This window comes from Ascaphus truei, chromosome 18 (genome assembly GCF_040206685.1).
Source record: "Ascaphus truei isolate aAscTru1 chromosome 18, aAscTru1.hap1, whole genome shotgun sequence".
Taxonomy (NCBI): domain Eukaryota; kingdom Metazoa; phylum Chordata; class Amphibia; order Anura; family Ascaphidae; genus Ascaphus; species Ascaphus truei.
This window is the reverse complement of record NC_134500.1, coordinates 10,650,506-10,667,404: the sequence shown is the minus strand read 5'-3', so window position 1 is coordinate 10,667,404 and position 16,899 is coordinate 10,650,506. Positions and strand designations below refer to the sequence as shown.

Below are 16,899 nucleotides of genomic sequence, written 5' to 3'. Positions count from 1 at the left end.
ACCCAACTGGTACTGTCTCTCCTCGCTTCCTGTTTTTTACATTGCTCTTGCTAGCAAAGTACTTCAATTCAAGTTGTAAATTCCTTTTAAATGAGACCAGTATATAGGCTAATCTAAACATGTTTACCATTTGATGTGGTGCTATTGTTTAAATGAATTTATAAATGTGTGGGTGTAGCCCATTAAAAAAAAAACGGTACTTTGTTTAAATGCAAAAGAGCATAAAAGTCTGACACACGCTGGACGTGATTTCTCTACACAATTCTTAAACGATCCGTGCTCCAGTGAAACAAACCAAGCCATTATTTTGAACATAAGTTACTTCTGTAAAAAAAAAAGAAGTGAAACTGGGTGTTAGGAAATAAGAAAAAGTAGTAAAGCTCAACCCCGTTATAACGCTATCCGTTACAACGCGAATCCGCTTATAACGTGATGCAAGCGTGGCTCCCAATTTTTGTATTTATTAATACTTTGCAACACGATTATTGGTATCTTAAATACTTTAGTGTACAACGCATACAATTGTACATTATTTCTAACGCGATCCGCTTGTAGCGCGATGTGATTCTTTGGACCCCAAGCACAGCGTTATAAGGGGGTTGAGCTGTAATACTTTGCAGAAGCCAGAACCATTACATTCCAACCGGTGCGCCTAAGCAATAGAAGTTCAGGAAATAAAAGCCCATATATAGATTTTTATTGTTTTCTCGACACATCCCTGCCTAGCAGAAAAGTATGACGTAAAGTAATGCTCATGGATCTTTGTAGAGTGCTAATACCCTGTGTCCTCATTCCTCAGGTTAGTGGAGTGTCACAGGAAAGACGTCAGACTGTTAGGTGATTTCGCTGGGCACACAGTGTTTGTGCAGTTCAATAGGATGACGCTACAAAAACAAGACGGATGCTGGCAGGGTAATAGCAAGAGCTCACGAATCCGGCGCTTTCGTAGGAGAAGGAGCGGCTCAGTGAGTAACGACTCTGACAGTGACAGATTGAATCAAGGGAACCTGGTTCAACTCCGCGAGACCTTAGGCGAGTCGCTTTGTCTCATTGTGCTGCAGGCACCAAAACCAGAGCTTTTAAAGCTGAACTGGGCAGGGGCTGTGTCTGTAAAATTCCTATGTGCTGCGTAAGGCGCGCTTATAGTGCCGGCGACGCTGCAGTCGCTGGAAAAAACAATTTGAAGTGACTTCCAGCGATCGCGATCAAGCCGTCGCTCCTAATATAAGCGCACGCGACGGCGTCAATGCAATTGTTTTGACGCAACGTCGCATCGCTATCGCCGGCACTGTAAGCGCGGCCTAATACTGTACTTTTTTTGTGCAGCGCTTTGCGTCCCATTGGGAGAAAAGTGCTACCATATGAAATAAAGTTATTATTATAATAATGTGGAGCAATCATAATATTATTCCAAACTCTAACCCGGATACATCTGATGAACAGGAAAGCCATACACATATTGTACACAATAACGAGATTTGCTTATCGACGTCTCCCGACTGTGAAACTGGGAGGACATCAGTTGCAAACAAAGTGTAGCATGTTATCAAAGTAAAAAAATCATGTCCGTTTCAGTGCAATTACTTTATGCTCCAAATTGAGCACAGTTTTGCAGTTTTGCAGAAGAATGTAATAACTAGACTCATTTATTTAAAGGGAGGCCACTTAGAAGCCAGCAAATATGTTGTATTTATCAGCCAGAGAGGCTGCTTTTGGTAACTCGGGAAAAGCAGGATGTCTGCAGTGATTCTTTTTTTTCTAAACTGTTTGTTTGTCGAGTTTTTCTTTTTTTTGGGTACCGGTAAGTATATTTGGGAGACAGAAACAAGAACAGGTGGTAAACAATGTATTTATTTATTTATAAAATGTGTTACCAGGAAGTAATACATTGAGAGTTACCTCTCGTTTTCACGTATGTCCTGAGCATAGAGCTGAAAACGTTAAACAGCAATGTTCCCTTCCTGACAAAGATGTATGCCTGACCACAAATACACTGAAATGTCTCATACCTTCCTTGTTGTCAAATTCAGCAATATGAGGTGCATGTTTTACTGGTGAGTCACGTAGGTCTGTTCTGTAAATTCCTTCGGTAGCTATTGTGTGCAGTTCTGTACTGGGCTCATTCTGAGCTGCCCCGCCCTTACATGATTGGCAGGCTCTAGAATGGAATGGAACTGGTTTGTAAGAATGTCATCAATGCATTGGGCCTCACTCAACCGTTTCTGACAGGTACTTATGGAAACAGCCATAAATCAATTGTGTGTGCATGGAAGACGTAACATAGAACAGCGGTGCTCAACTCCAGTCCCCAAGACCCCCCAACTCATCAGATTTTAAGGATATCCCAGCTTCAGCACAAGTGGCTCAATCTGTGGCTCAGTCTGCGACTGAGCCACTGATTGAGCCACCTGTGCTGAAGCTGGGATATCCTTAAAACCTGACCAGTTGGGGGGTCTTGGACTGGAATCGAGCACCCCTGTTCCACGTAACCTCTTCCATGCTGGAGACGCCAGGAAGACCTGCAGAGAGGCCCATTATTACAGTACAGTAACAGCGCAGCTGGTTCTTAAGACATTTGCAGCATTTTTCGGCTGCTTGCGTATGGCAGAGTCTTTACGCCATCGTACGACGTGTACGGTTGTCCTGGGTAGCTTTGCAAATGTTTGCACAACTTCTTTTTTTTTTTTTGTTTCAATTTATGTTTATTGTTTTAGAGAGACATAACAAATATATTGTCCATACAACAAAGAGCTTCTTTAAGGAATTTACTCTGCGGCAACAAGTTTGCAGGAACTTTTTTTTAAAGAATTTTGCCACGTTTTGCTTCACATGGCTTTTCTTTTGATAGCAAATGACCTATTTCGGCATTTTTTTTAACCTCGTCAATAAGGGTTGGAAAAGCTCACTTTCTTGTGCCGATCTTTTAGGAACGTTTACATTTTTGCGATTCTTCAAACTTGAGCACACATCTCTCGCGACGTCCCATCATCCGTGGTATGCTCATTTTTGTAAAGTATTTAATACGTTTTTAATCAGGCAAAACAATAGTGAAATGTTTCTAACCTTCAATCCCACGTCATAGCTTCTATACAGTGCGGTGTGGAGCCTGGTGATACATTTACACCGGCTCTACAAGTAAAGAGGCTTCTTATATATATTCCGTTTACAAACACTATAAAGATTTTACATAAGAGCACCAAGACTTGCTCATCTCTTTTATGATAGAGGATGAATTAAAACGGAGATACTCATTGCACAGTTAACTCCCTGACGCTCCCTACTAAAAGTTCTTGTAGTAGAGCAGTTCTGATCATTCAAGATTGTGTCAATGTATGTATGTGTCACGTACGGCAGGGGAGCGCAAACGTTTCCTGCTGCGCCCCCCTCTCTGGCCTGTGCCGAAGCTGCGCCACCCACCTTCTACCTTCCAGTTGCGTCAAAAGACACTCCGGGGTCACGTGACGTCAGGTCACGTGACCCGCGGCATCATTTGATGCCGGTGACGTCATGTCACATGACCCCCATGGAGGCCCGTCACAGCGTCTGAATCCCGGTAAGTTTTTATGTTGTTGCAGAGGCCTCACGCGATCCCCCGGCATTACATTAAATGCCTGGGGGAAGAACGCAGGACCTCTGCAACAGCCCGCGCCGCCCCCCCCCCCCCAGACAAATCTCCTGCCCCCCAGTTTGTGCACCGCTGACGTACGGCACACCTGTGAGCACGTGACCTGCATACGGGCAAGGGTAGATACACAGCTCGCAAGCTGGCCCACTTTTCACCTTCGCATAGGTCCCTCAAAATAACCATATCTCCCCTCAATCCGTCCCCATATACCATCTGTCCTGAACAGCACACAAGTGAGCACGTGATTTAGATATGCAACCAGTGTTAATACACACGGCTACTCTAGTCAACTCACCTTTCTCCTCTGCAAGGTACTTCCCATGAGTTCATATTACGCCTTATTCAATTGCAAGCATTTCTATCCACTGGCCCCACCCGAAACGTAGACAAAATATGTAATTAATATATATCTGCCAGGGTCTCAGGTCTCTGTTTATTATAGAAAAACTATGCACTTAACACACAAAAATCTGTTGTTGCAAAATGTGTCCAAAAATTTTAATTACGCTCTACAGAGCGTGCAACTGTTCATTCAGCGCCCCAAAATATCACTTATTAAATGTTTTAATATATATATAAAAAAAGCAGTGCTTTATATCACAGATAAAGATTATTACAACAACATACAGTTACAATAAATGCAGAACAGTTTCTTAAAATAAAACAGAAATCCCTATACAGTACGTTACCTTATGCCATAGGTCACTGGCATAGAAAATTCACGTGTTTGATCCCAAAACACACCTCTGTTGAATTCTGGTTTTATAACATCAGGGCAAGACCTATATACAATTTTCTCCCATTAAAAACAACATAAGCCCACCCGTGTCATCAATCAGCTGCTAGGTTGCTGGTTTTACAATTTAGAAAAAACCCTCCTTTAAAAAAGGGGTTTAAAATCTTGCCTCAATATATAAACGCACTAGTAACTTCATTTTCCCAATACTTAGACAGACGCCATCTTCACGGTTGCGTCCGTGCTCTCCCTACGTACACTCGCACCTAAAATGTGACAGCCTAACATCTATTTTTTCAGGAGAAACAGTTATCTGTCCTTGGCACCTCTTACCCCATGCAGTGGGTGGTATGATTTGATTTGAATACTCGTAATAGTGACAAATATTCACTCGTTACTCTTATGAATTGCTGTCAGGCCCATCATTTCTTCATTTGAATAAAGTCCTCCAACTAAGTAGTAACCTAGTTGTCACCTCTCTCTAGGATCCACAGGAGGTATCTCAGGAATGTTACTTTTCTTTGAGGCTGGCAGCCTCGGATCTGGTGATCGTTCACAGCCTTCTAACACACACACACACACATTATATATATATGTTGTGTGTATATATATATATATATATATATATATATATATATATATATATATATATATATATATATATATATATACAGGAGAGAAAAAATACAGGCGCAAATAGTGATAAGTGAAAACTGTTGCAATGTATCAGGGAAGAATTAATAGCATATGGACGAAACCAATGAAGATGAATCTGAAATAATGAAAAAGAAGCAAAATATGGTGAAGTAAGCTTGTATTCTTCAAAATGCGCAAAAGACAAAAAGCTACTTACAAAGTAGCAGATAAAACAGGCATGTAGGATATCAAGATCCTCTCCTCACTGCTGATCTGTATGGCGGCTGGTTGGTTCTGGCTCCACCTGGAACGCCGAGACTCGGCACAGGCTCCGATGTGTCTGCAGCTGCCTCCAGTGTTGTTTCCTGGCTATCCCCCCAGTCTTGCTGGATTGCGAGTATGACGTCAGCGCGTTGTTGTATCCGTTGAAGGGAGGAATCGGCATACACTATCCAGCTAATACTAAATCGATATTGCCAGATAGAGCTAAGAACTCAGAGAGTCAGGGAGACCTTAAGGAAATGCTATTCCAGCCTCCACCCTACGCGTATCGTCTTGAAAAAGACTTCAGGGGGATTCCATGAGTCCAGACTATTGTGATGCTTCAGTTAAGAGTTTTAAGGTTTGTCTTAAGAGGTGGAGGGAGAAGCTGCTTGGCGTATACTGAGTGTGAGGGAGTTCCACTGGCAGGGCTGCCAACAGGTGGGGTGGGAGGGGACAGCCAGGGCTCCTGACCTGGTCCCCTGGTCCACAGAGGGGACCTGCTGGAAAGTGTCCATGGAGGTGCCTGTCAGAGGCAGCATGCTGTAGGCCAGTGCAAGGGAGGCCCCACTGACAGGAACCTCCGTGGGCACATTCCAGCATGCAGCTCTGCAGGCCCAATTCATGCTCAAGGACAGAAGGTTGGCTCCTGTCCGTCCCTCTGTCACTCCACCTCCCCCTCTATCCCCCGTCCTCTCTCTATTTCCCTTCTCACTCTCTCTCCCACTCCCATGCTCTCTATTTCCCCTCTCCCCCCCCTCTGTTTCCCCCAATCAATTTTCTCCCTCTCCCCTCTTTTCCCCCTTCCCTCTCTCTTTCCCCCTCTCTATTTCTCCCCCCCCCCCGCTCTCTTTTCCCCTGCTCGCTCTCTTTTCCCCCTTGCTCTCTTCCCCCTCGATTTCTTTCCCCCCTTGTTCTCTTTACCCTCCTCTCTCTTTTCCCTCCTCTCTCTTTATCCCCCACTCCCCCTCTCTCTCTATCTCCCCCTCTCCCCCTTTATCTCCCTCTTTATCCCCCTCTCCCCTTTCTCTTTAGAGTTTTAGCAGTAGCATGACAGAGGAAAGGGTGGATCTTGGCATTATAACGGAGGAAGAAGCGACAAGTTTTAGCCATGCCGTCAATGTGAATGGAGAAGGAAAGGGGAGGAGTCAAATGTCACCCCTACGTAACGTGCTGTGTCACGCTCTCAATCTTCTCAACCCTGTCAACAGTGTAACCCAGTGAGGTGTAACACAGAAACAAATCATGTTTCCACTGGGTTTAAAATCAGAGACAGAGAGAGACCGACAGAGATGCAGAGAGACAGAAAGACACAGAGATACAGAAAGACACACAGAGTGAAGTATTCATGAGAGACACAGAGAGACACAGAGAGACACAGAGAGACACAGAGACAGAGAGACACAGAGACAGAGACAGAGAGATACAGAGACAGAGAGATACAGTACAGAGACAGAGAGATACAGAGACAGAGAGATATGTATTCATGAGAGACACAGAGACACAGAGTAATGTATTCATAAGAGACACAGAGACAGAGAGACAGAGTGATGTATACAGGAGAGACACAGAGACACAGAGTGATGTATACAGGAGGGACAGAGAGACACAGAGAGACAGAGTGACAGAGTGATATATTCATGAGAGACACAGAGACACAGAGACACAGAGTGATGTATTCATGAGAGACACAGAGACACAGAGTGATGTATAAAGGAGAGAGCCATTTCCTTCTTTCTAAGGAAGATGTAAGCCTCATTCATTTTACTTTAGACAGCTTCAAACATATTGAATTAGGGCCGCTGACAGCAGATGAAAGACCGCTTGGCTTGGCCTATTTAGGGGCTTATTCTATATCCGCAGAAGGTCTGACCGTTTTTGTCCGAAATGCCCTTTTGACTTAAATGGGTAATTCCGGATAACCGTCCCTATCTGCTGCCTCTGCGGCTATAGAATAAGCCCCTTTATTAGTCTTCCCATTTCCCGAACATGCTGTGTAGTCTAAGGTCCAGGCTTTAATGGCATATTTAGCACAACCTTATCTCTATCCCAACCATCTCTTCATTCCTTTGCTGCATTCGCCTCCACCACTTCCCTACGATACTAGACTATTCTATGCCATCACCCCAATTCTCCCCACCCACCCACCCACCCACTTCAGTCTTCGATCTCTTGTTCTAGTATTCGTTGACTTTTTGCAAATGCACAAAATATTCTCCGGTGCAACAAGGAGTTTTAATTCCAAGTGAATTGCTGGGAAATTGCGCGAACATAAAAATACCAGTTTTGTTTTCATCATGAAAATCCCTTTAATTCAGCGAGAGGAATATTTGTACGTAGCTTCCGTCACGGAAGCAGTGGTTGTTGTTAAGTGAGTGGAAAGCTGAAGAACGGCTCCTGTATTTATATGGCTCAGGCCAGGAAGAAATCAGACATTAGTAGGAGTGTAGATGGAAAAAGCTATTATTCGCCCTCATTAAATATTATACGAGCACACAGATAAACAGAAGTTATTATATCTATATGCATACCCTACAACTATACCTATTTAATTATAATAATAGCATGTTCTTGTATAGCACTGCTAGATTTATGTAGCGCTTTACAGAGGCATTTTGCAGGCACAGTCCCTGCCCCGTGGAGCTTACAATCTATGTTATTGGTGCCTGAGGCACAGGGAGATAAAGTGACTTGCCCAAGGTCACAAGGAGCCGACACCGGGAATTGAACCAGGTTCCGCTGCTCCAATCTCAGTGCCAGTCAGTGTCTTTACTCACTGAGCCGCTCCTTCTCCACATTTATCATGTTATGTACCTATTTTTTATGTACTGTACCTATTTTAACCAGGTGTACCTATCGTACCTATTTCTGCCAGTGTGTGGGCGCAGTGGAGCGCGCTCCGTCTGTTAGTGGTTGAAATTCTGAACTTTACAGCAGCTTGAAAATCAGTGACTGGTTTAACAAAGGATCAGCAGGGAAGTTATCACTACTCGTATGTATGTAAATATATAACAATTAAATCCAAAAATAAATGTTTTATTGGACCTTTGCATTAAATAAATTGCATGTGTTAAGGTGCCTTTATAGGAGGTACTGCGCCTACTGTATTGTCACGTGTTTCATTCCTAACCCAATTCTGAGCTATGTTTGTGATGGACGGAATCTCAACGCAGAATCAGTGTAGATATTATAGAAAAGTGAGCTTGAAATGTGCTGCAAATGCAAATACCACGTGTGAGCACATTCACACGTCAGACAGGTTAGCAACCCCTGCCTTTCCCCATTATCTCTTAGCATACAATGCTTCCACTGCAGCAAGGGATTCTGGGTAAGGACAGGCAAATGAGCACGCATTGCCACCTTTTATTTCATGTCTATTTTACCAGGGGACCCCTATGAGCGAATGCCTGCCGCATTACACAGCTTTTCAGCCTGGGTTATAGAAGTGCAGAGCCAGTGAAATGTGGAATCAAGGGGGGGACAAAAGTGCTCTGCTGTTTTGTATCAAGGTTTCACCCCTCAGAAACTAGTGAGAAAACAGTGACACCTGGTGGCCAGATTCCCAACTTGTAAAGCAGCTCCCGTCTCGGACTGAATAATGCGCTCGCTGTACCCGGTTATAAATATAAAAAGGAAACGATGTCAATTAGTAATTCATCCATAAAAGATGCCAGTGTGTGTCCCAACCTTGTTTCCTTTGTAAAAGGCGTGAGAGAGAAGGAGCGGCTCAGTGGGTAAAGACGCTGACTCGATGATGTTGAGTGTGAAGCAGGGGAACCTGGTTAAATTCCCGGTGTCGGCTCCTTGTGACCTTGGGCAAGTCACTTTATCTCCCTGTGCCTCAGGCACCGGCTTGTAAGCTCATCTGCGCATGAACCGTGTCTGCAACAATCCTATGTGCTGCATTACCGCGCGCTGTGCTCTCATTGTGATGCGCTTTGTGTCCCAGTGGGAGAAAAGCGCTGTTTGCAATAAATTGATTATTCTAAAAAATAACTATATATGTTTTATTTTAACCAAAAATCACATCCTTTCAAAATAAAACAGCACGGCCACCAGACTGGTTTCAGTTCCCTTGTATTCCCGTTATTAGTGGGAAAAAAAAAAAAAACCTGATGTGTTTCAAGTGCCGAGTCCAACCTGGAATTGGTGAATTAGATTGTAAGCTCCTCGGAGCAGGGACTCCTCTTCCTTAATGTTACTTTTATGTCTGAAGCGCTTATTCCCATGACCTGCTATTTATATTATCTGTTATTTATTTGTTTACCCCGTGTATTCCTACTGGGAAGCGCTATGTACATTAATGGCGCTATATAAATAAAGTATGCAATGCAATACAAGTTGGTGTCGGCTACCTTGTTCTACCAGGATCACAATCAACGTCTGGTTACTTATTTTTAGTGAAAACAGGAGTGATATGTTTAATGAAGAATAAGATCCGGGGTTCAGTGGTTTCTCTTTCATAAAAAATGAAAACGTTGAGGAATTGTTTCTTAAAAAGGAAAATTTGAGCCCCGTGAAGTTTTCATGTGTGAAAACCGTGCTTATCAAAAGAATGCTGATCTGACTCTCCCATCACCACCCCGTAGATAAACATGAAATGATCATTGCACACACGGCTAGAGAACGTCCCCAAAGAATAACAGAGGCCATGAACTTGGCATTCCCACGGGGTTAAAACATCAAAACTACAGCAGGTTAACAGCTGTTTATAGGCCTGTGGAATATGCTGAAATAGCTTGTATACTGTGACAATAATTAGATGTACAGGCATACCCCGTATTAACGTACGCAATGGGACCGGAGCATGTATGTAAAGAGAAAATGTACTTAAAGTGAAGCACTCCCTTTTTTCCACTTATCGATGCATGTACTGTACTGCAATCTTCATATACGTGCATAACTGATGTAAATAACGCATTTGTAACAGGCTCTATAGTCTCCCCGCTTGCGCACAGCTTCGGACGAGGCTCATCTAGTTAATTGCAGGATTGTTTCTTCCCAGCCAAGTCCCAGATAATAAAGTATGCTTTGCAAATTTGGAAACGTTAATGTGAGTTTGTAGGATTATTAGTTTACTTCCCTCTGTGCTGGAGGTGACTTCCCATCACATTGCTCGGCCTTGCAGCACTGAATGGGGTTTTCTCTAATGCTTGTGTTTATCTACAAAAAGAGCTTTGCATAGTTTGTGATGGACAGACACAACGATATGTTTATTCTGTGCCTGATGTGCGCCAAACCGCGGTCCCTCTGAACCCAGGCTCTGCCGCACGCTCTGGGTAATGCAGCAGGCTGAAGCTTTGGGAAAATGCTGTTTATTTACATGTTACATTTGCGGTTCCAACACGACGAGTTTTTTGTTGAACCATGAGACATCTCTTGGGTGTTTTGTGTCCCGACTATATCTGGGTCTTCTCACTGTGTAATTGTTATTGAGTTATACTCATTGTTGTATATTATTGTTTCATGTATAAAATCCCCTTGGTAATAACCCATTAACCCTTCTCAGCCTGTGTATAATGTGTTTCTGGCAGCAAAAGAGTTGTCCAAACAAATATTCAACCAATGCAACCCAGGCCCCTCTGGAAGCAAAGGGGTTAATTGCACCAACAATTTATTTATTTTGTTAGTAATCATGTCGTGTGTTCTTCGACATCCCCCCATTGGCGACGGGCTGTTTGAATCCCCTTATCGGTCAGTCCGCTTGGGCACTCCCACACTGCGGGTTTATTTTTGGTAGCCTTCTTGGAAATTTGTCATGGAAATTACCCAGGGGTGCCAAGTTTCCAGAAGATTTCAGTGGAAGGTCAGCCTTTCGCTTGACACAGAAATATTACCATCCTCTCCCCCCTCCCCATCACTTCTCTCCTCTGCTTGTGTATTGCCTTCTAATACTCAACTGCGTCCTCAAGTTTTCATCTTTAATGTCTCATCTTCCATTTAATTTATCAACGAGTCCCTGTTATGTATGTATGTATGTATGTATGTATGTATGTATGCCTTTATATGGTAACAATCACAAAACAGGAACACAGGTATTTCTAGAAGCAAGTAGGAACCCATAAGTTCCTTGCCCAGAAGAGCCGTGATGTGACCCTTCGACTCTGCTCTTACTAATTTCATAGAAGAGCCTGCGTCAGCATAGGTTGCTCAACCGAAGACTGAGCCTCCTGTGCTGAGGCAGGGATATCATGAAAACCTGACCTGTTGGGGGTGTCTTGAGGACTGGTGTTGAGAACCCCCTGGCTTACGGTGTTATTGAAGGCAATGGTAATATGTATCTATGATAATGGGAAAACATCATAATAAAAGGTTCAAAAACATCTGTATGAACCAGAGAATTCTGTATGTGTACGGTTCCAGTTTGGTAACAATCCACCCCCTTTAATCTGTAATCGTGTGTGCGGCCTACGGGAGCTGAAGGAATGATGCAACCAGTTGGGGTGGGAATAGACTTTTGCCTGGGCGAACGTACGTGTTAGGCATGAAAAGAGGTCCCACCCAGGGATCAGAGGTAGCTAGATTTGAGATGGGGAGGGTGGAGGACATGGCTGTGGGAAGGAGAATGAGGAGCAGAGCTGGATGCTAGTTGAAGTGACCCATGGCTGCCCCCACAATGGCAGGCTGCAGCTATATATATATATATCTATATATATATATATATATATATTTTAAACCGTTGTATGTCCTGTCCCAAAGGCCAATCTGATTGGCCAGTTGGTCTGCCACTCACCCTCTGGCCAATCAGATTGGTCCGTGGCCCGGACCCGCCCCCGCACACCTCTCATTGGCTCAACTGCCACACTCATCCGCCCACACCTGGAGGGGGGAAGACACACGCACAACCACCAGGCCACTCACCCCACGGCCTGGCCCGCTGGATACCATCACACAATGCTCATCTCCCCGCAGCCTCACACACACTGCACGCCTTTAAGCCCGCTCTCCCAATTCCTCCTCCACCCCCAGAGCAAGCTCTCTCCGACTCCCCCCTCCTCCCCCCCGGCCGCTCCCCATCCCCGAGAGCGCTCCTCCGGCTCCCCATTACCGAGAGCGCTCCTCCGGCTCCCCCCTCCTCCCTCCTCCCCCCCGGCCGCTCCCCATCCCCGAGAGCGCTCCTCCGGCTCCCCATTACCGAGAGCGCTCCTCCGGCTCTCTCCGTCTCTCCCTTCACCGGCTCCCCCCTGCAGACAGAGGGGAGGGTGATGCATGGCCGGGGGGTAACATGCGTGCACTTCCGCCGCGAGCACCGGCCGCCCAAGCTGCCCGAGGACTTTGCTTTCAACGTGGCCCACGAGTGCGCGTGGGGCTGCTGGAGGAGGAGGAAGAGGCCTGCCTGGGAGGCGGTGGGGCCGCGGCCTAGCTCCTTTGCGTCAGACCGGTAGCCAGGAGAGGCCAGGAGGGAGGAGAGCCCCAGGGGCAGCTCGAGGAGAAGCGCGGTCGTGTGCGAGGTGAGGAACCGCAGGGGGAGGGATCTCCCCCCACCCCTCCCGGGCCCTACTCTTCACCCCCTTCCCCCCCCCCTCCTGCCTTTCGCCCCCCCCTCCTGCCTTTCGCCCCCCCCTCCTGCCCTTCACCCCCCCCCCTCCTGCCTTTCACCCCCCCCCTCCTGCCTTTCACCCCCCTCCCCTCCTGCCTTTCAGCTCACCCACCCACTCACTCACTGTCACCCACCCACTCACTCACTGTCACCCACCCACTCACTCACTGTCACCCACCCACTGTAAAGTCACTGTCACCCACTCAGTCACCTGTCTCTTGTGGTAAATATAAAAATAAGCATGTTGCATTGTAATCTTTTTTTCTGTATGACAATAAGAAAACAGTTAAGTTAAAGTTGTGCGCTAAAAGATATTTTACCCTGGTAGGTGCGCTATGGGTTGGGGGTGGGGGGGGGGGGTGGCCGCCCTGCTCCTTTCATTTGTCCTGGGCCCCATGCTTTCTGTTGACGACCCTGCTCCCGCCCGCCACCGCAGCGAAAACCCCGCCCCACAGTAAGTCAGCTGCCGCCACCCCCCCGTCACACCCCTGTCACACACCACACCCAAAGTCAGCCGCCGCAGAGATACCCGCAGTGGGCCGCCGCCACAACCCTCCCGCCTGCCCCCCCAGTGATCCGCCACTGGGCAGCTCTGAAGACAGGGGGGAATCACAACCCTCCCGCCTGCCCCCCCAGTGATCCGCCACTGGGCAGCTCTGAGGGGGGGGGGGGAATCACAACCCTCCCGCCCACCCCCCAGTGAGCTGCTGCTGCCGAGCTCTGAAGTGGAGGGGGGGAGGAAATTCCAAACCAAAGGTGAGCCACCGCCGCTAAGCTCTGAAGGGGGGGGGGGAGGAATTACAACCCTCCTGCCCACCCAGGGAGCCGCCGGCTAGCGGTCAGGGGGGGGGGGAATCCCAGCCCTCCCGGCCGCCCCCTCAGTGACCCGTCGCCGCCGCCGAGCTATGAAGGCGGGGGAGGGGGGGAATTAGAGATGTGAAAGGGGGGGAAATCGGACGTGTGAATGTGGGCGGGGGGGCAGCAGTGAAGGGGGGTGAGCGGAAAGCGAGGGGGGGAGCGGGAAAATTAAATCCCGGGCAACGCCGGGTATATCAGCTAGTATATATATAAAATGGAAATATTCCTGTATGCTCATCTGCAACCCGCCTTTCACCATTATCACCCAGCACACAGCACTTCCACTGCAGCAAGGGATTCTGGGAAATGACATGCAAATGAGCACACGGTGTCACCTTTTGCTTCAAAACCATTTTATACATGGTTCCCTATAGGCTTAAGCTTGCTGCATGGTCTATATATATATATATATATATATATATATTTCAGCGATGTCTGTTCACAAGTGAATTGAAAACCACAACACATAGAATTGCTAGTTTGTCATTACATCACACAAATGTGTACCCAAATCTAATCTGATTTATTGGCATGACAGAAGAACTTTTCAGTATTGCCAAAGCATGAATAACAGGGGGTAGGGTATAATGAGTACACAGCACATGGGTAACAGTTACACACAGGGATGTGGGGTTAGTGGGCGTCTCTCAGCCTGTGCTGGTATAGTGTGCAGCCAGTCCTGTTGTGGTTTCGTCTTCTCCCAGGAGGATCGCTATTTTTTTGGTTTTCTTCTATATTACCGGTATTAGAGTTCTAGATAAGAGCTGTGAGTTTCTCCAGGTGGGTGCTCCTCACGTCAGCGTATTGTGTGCAGCGCGGCAGGAAGTGTGTTTCATCTTCTACCTCTCCCAGCTCACATCGCTGGCACAGTCTCACCTCCCGGGGCTTCCAGTTCTGTCTGTGTCTGCCTGTGTCTCTCACACACCTCTCCCAGCTCACATCGCTGGCACAGTCTCATCTCCCGGGGCTTCCAGTTCTGTCTGTGTCTGCCTGTGTCTCTCACACACCTCTCCTAGCTCACATCGCTGGTATATCTCATCTCCCGGGGCTTCTAGTTCTATCTGTGTCTGCCTGTGTCTCTCACACACCTCTCCCAGCTCACATCGCTGGCACAGTCTCATCTCCCGGGGCTTCCAGTTCTGTCTGTGTCTGCCTGTGTCTCTCACACACCTCTCCTAGCTCACATCGCTGGCACAGTCTCATCTCCCGGGGCTTCCAGTTCTGTCTGTGTCTGCCTGTGTTTCTCACACACCTCTCCTAGCTCACATGGCTGGCACAGTCTCATCTCCCGGGGCTTCCAGTTCTGTCTGTGTCTGCCTGTGTCTCTCACACACCTCTCCTAGCTCACATCGCTGGCACAGTCTCATCTCCCGGGGCTTCCAGTTCTGTCTGTGTCTGCCTGTGTTTCTCACACACCTCTCCTAGCTCACATCGCTGGCACAGTCTCATCTCCCGGGGCTTCCAGTTCTGTCTGTGTCTGCCTGTGTCTCTCACACACCTCTCCTAGCTCACATCGCTGGCACAGTCTCATCTCCCGGGGCTTCCAGTTCTGTCTGTGTCTGCCTGTGTTTCTCACACACCTCTCCTAGCTCACATCGCTGGCACAGTCTCACCTCCCGGGGCTTCCAGTTCTGTCTGTGTCTGCCTGTGTCTCTCACACACCTCTCCTAGCTCACATCGCTGGTATATCTCATCTCCCGGGGCTTCTAGTTCTATCTGTGTCTGCCTGTGTCTCTCACACACCTCTCCCAGCTCACATCGCTGGCACAGTCTCATCTCCCGGGGCTTCCAGTTCTGTCTGTGTCTGCCTGTGTCTCTCACACACCTCTCCTAGCTCACATCGCTGGCACAGTCTCATCTCCCGGGGCTTCCAGTTCTGTCTGTGTCTGCCTGTGTCTCTCACACACCTCTCCTAGCTCACATCGCTGGCACAGTCTCATCTCCCGGGGCTTCCAGTTCTGTCTGTGTCTGCCTGTGTCTCTCACGCACCTCTCCTAGCTCACATCGCTGGCACAGTCTCATCTCCCGGGGCTTCCAGTTCTGTCTGTGTCTGCCTGTGTCTCTCACACACCTCTCCTAGCTCACATCGCTGGCACAGTCTCATCTCCCGGGGCTTCCAGTTCTGTCTGTGTCTGCCTGTGTTTCTCACACACCTCTCCTAGCTCACATCGCTGGCACAGTCTCACCTCCCGGGGCTTCCAGTTCTGTCTGTGTCTGCCTGTGTCTCTCACACACCTCTCCTAGCTCACATCGCTGGCACAGTCTCATCTCCCGGGGCTTCCAGTTCTGTCTGTGTCTGCCTGTGTCTCTCTCACACCTCTCCTAGCTCACATCGCTGGCACAGTCTCACCTCCCGGGGCTTCCAGTTCTGTTTGTGTCTGTCTGTGTGTCTCACACACCTCTCCTAGCTCACATCGCTGGCACAGTCTCATCTCCCGGGGCTTATAGTTCTATCTGTGTCTGCCTGTGTCTCTCACACACCTCTCCTAGCTCACATCGCTGGTACATCTCATCTCCCGGGGCTTCCAGTTCTGTCTGTGTCTGCCTGTGTCTCACACACCTCTCCTATCTCACATCGCTGGCACAGTCTCATCTCCCGGGGCTTCCAGTTCTATCTGTGTCTGCCTGTGTCTCTCACACACCTCTCCTAGCTCACATCTTTGGCACAGTCTCATCTCCCGGGGTTTATAGTTCTATCTGTGTCTGCCTGTTTCTATTTCCAGGCTGTGACTCTTCTTATGAAGAATATACCTGCATTAGCAAATCATGAATCGGAATCAATGAGCCCTATACAGTTAACGCTCATATTGGGAACTATAATTCTATGTTACTCTGACATACTTTTCTGCTACAGTATACAGAAGCCTATTATTATCATAGTATTTTTTTGGTTTACCTACTTTACTCCTAAATATTATTTCTTTTGGGAGACACATTTGGTACAAAGTATCCATCCGTGATCTATTCGAGTCAATGACAGTTAACATGGGACCGCAGCACGATAGCCCGTATCAGAGCTTAGTGAATACCAGTAATTGTCTTTACCTACAAATGACCTAGTATTTTTTTTTATTTAGACTTCCACGGAAAGGCACCAGGTGGCATAAGCAGGCAACAGTATGAATGAGCAGTGACAGCAAAGCCACTAGTATTAGCTGGGACAATAGACCGCATGCTGTATTGTGCAGCAGATATATTTAATAAGCAAATACTTCTATCCAATATTACAGGGGGGCTCAGCTG

At 47.2% G+C, this 16,899-nt stretch overlaps 1 protein-coding gene across 1 annotated transcript in view; it reads left to right on the top strand.

Moving 5' to 3' along the window:
• RPL37A (ribosomal protein L37a) overlaps positions 1 to 16,899 on the top strand; it is a 359,890-nt gene that overhangs the window by 243,132 nt on the left and 99,859 nt on the right. The gene's annotated exons all lie outside the window — the stretch shown is intronic.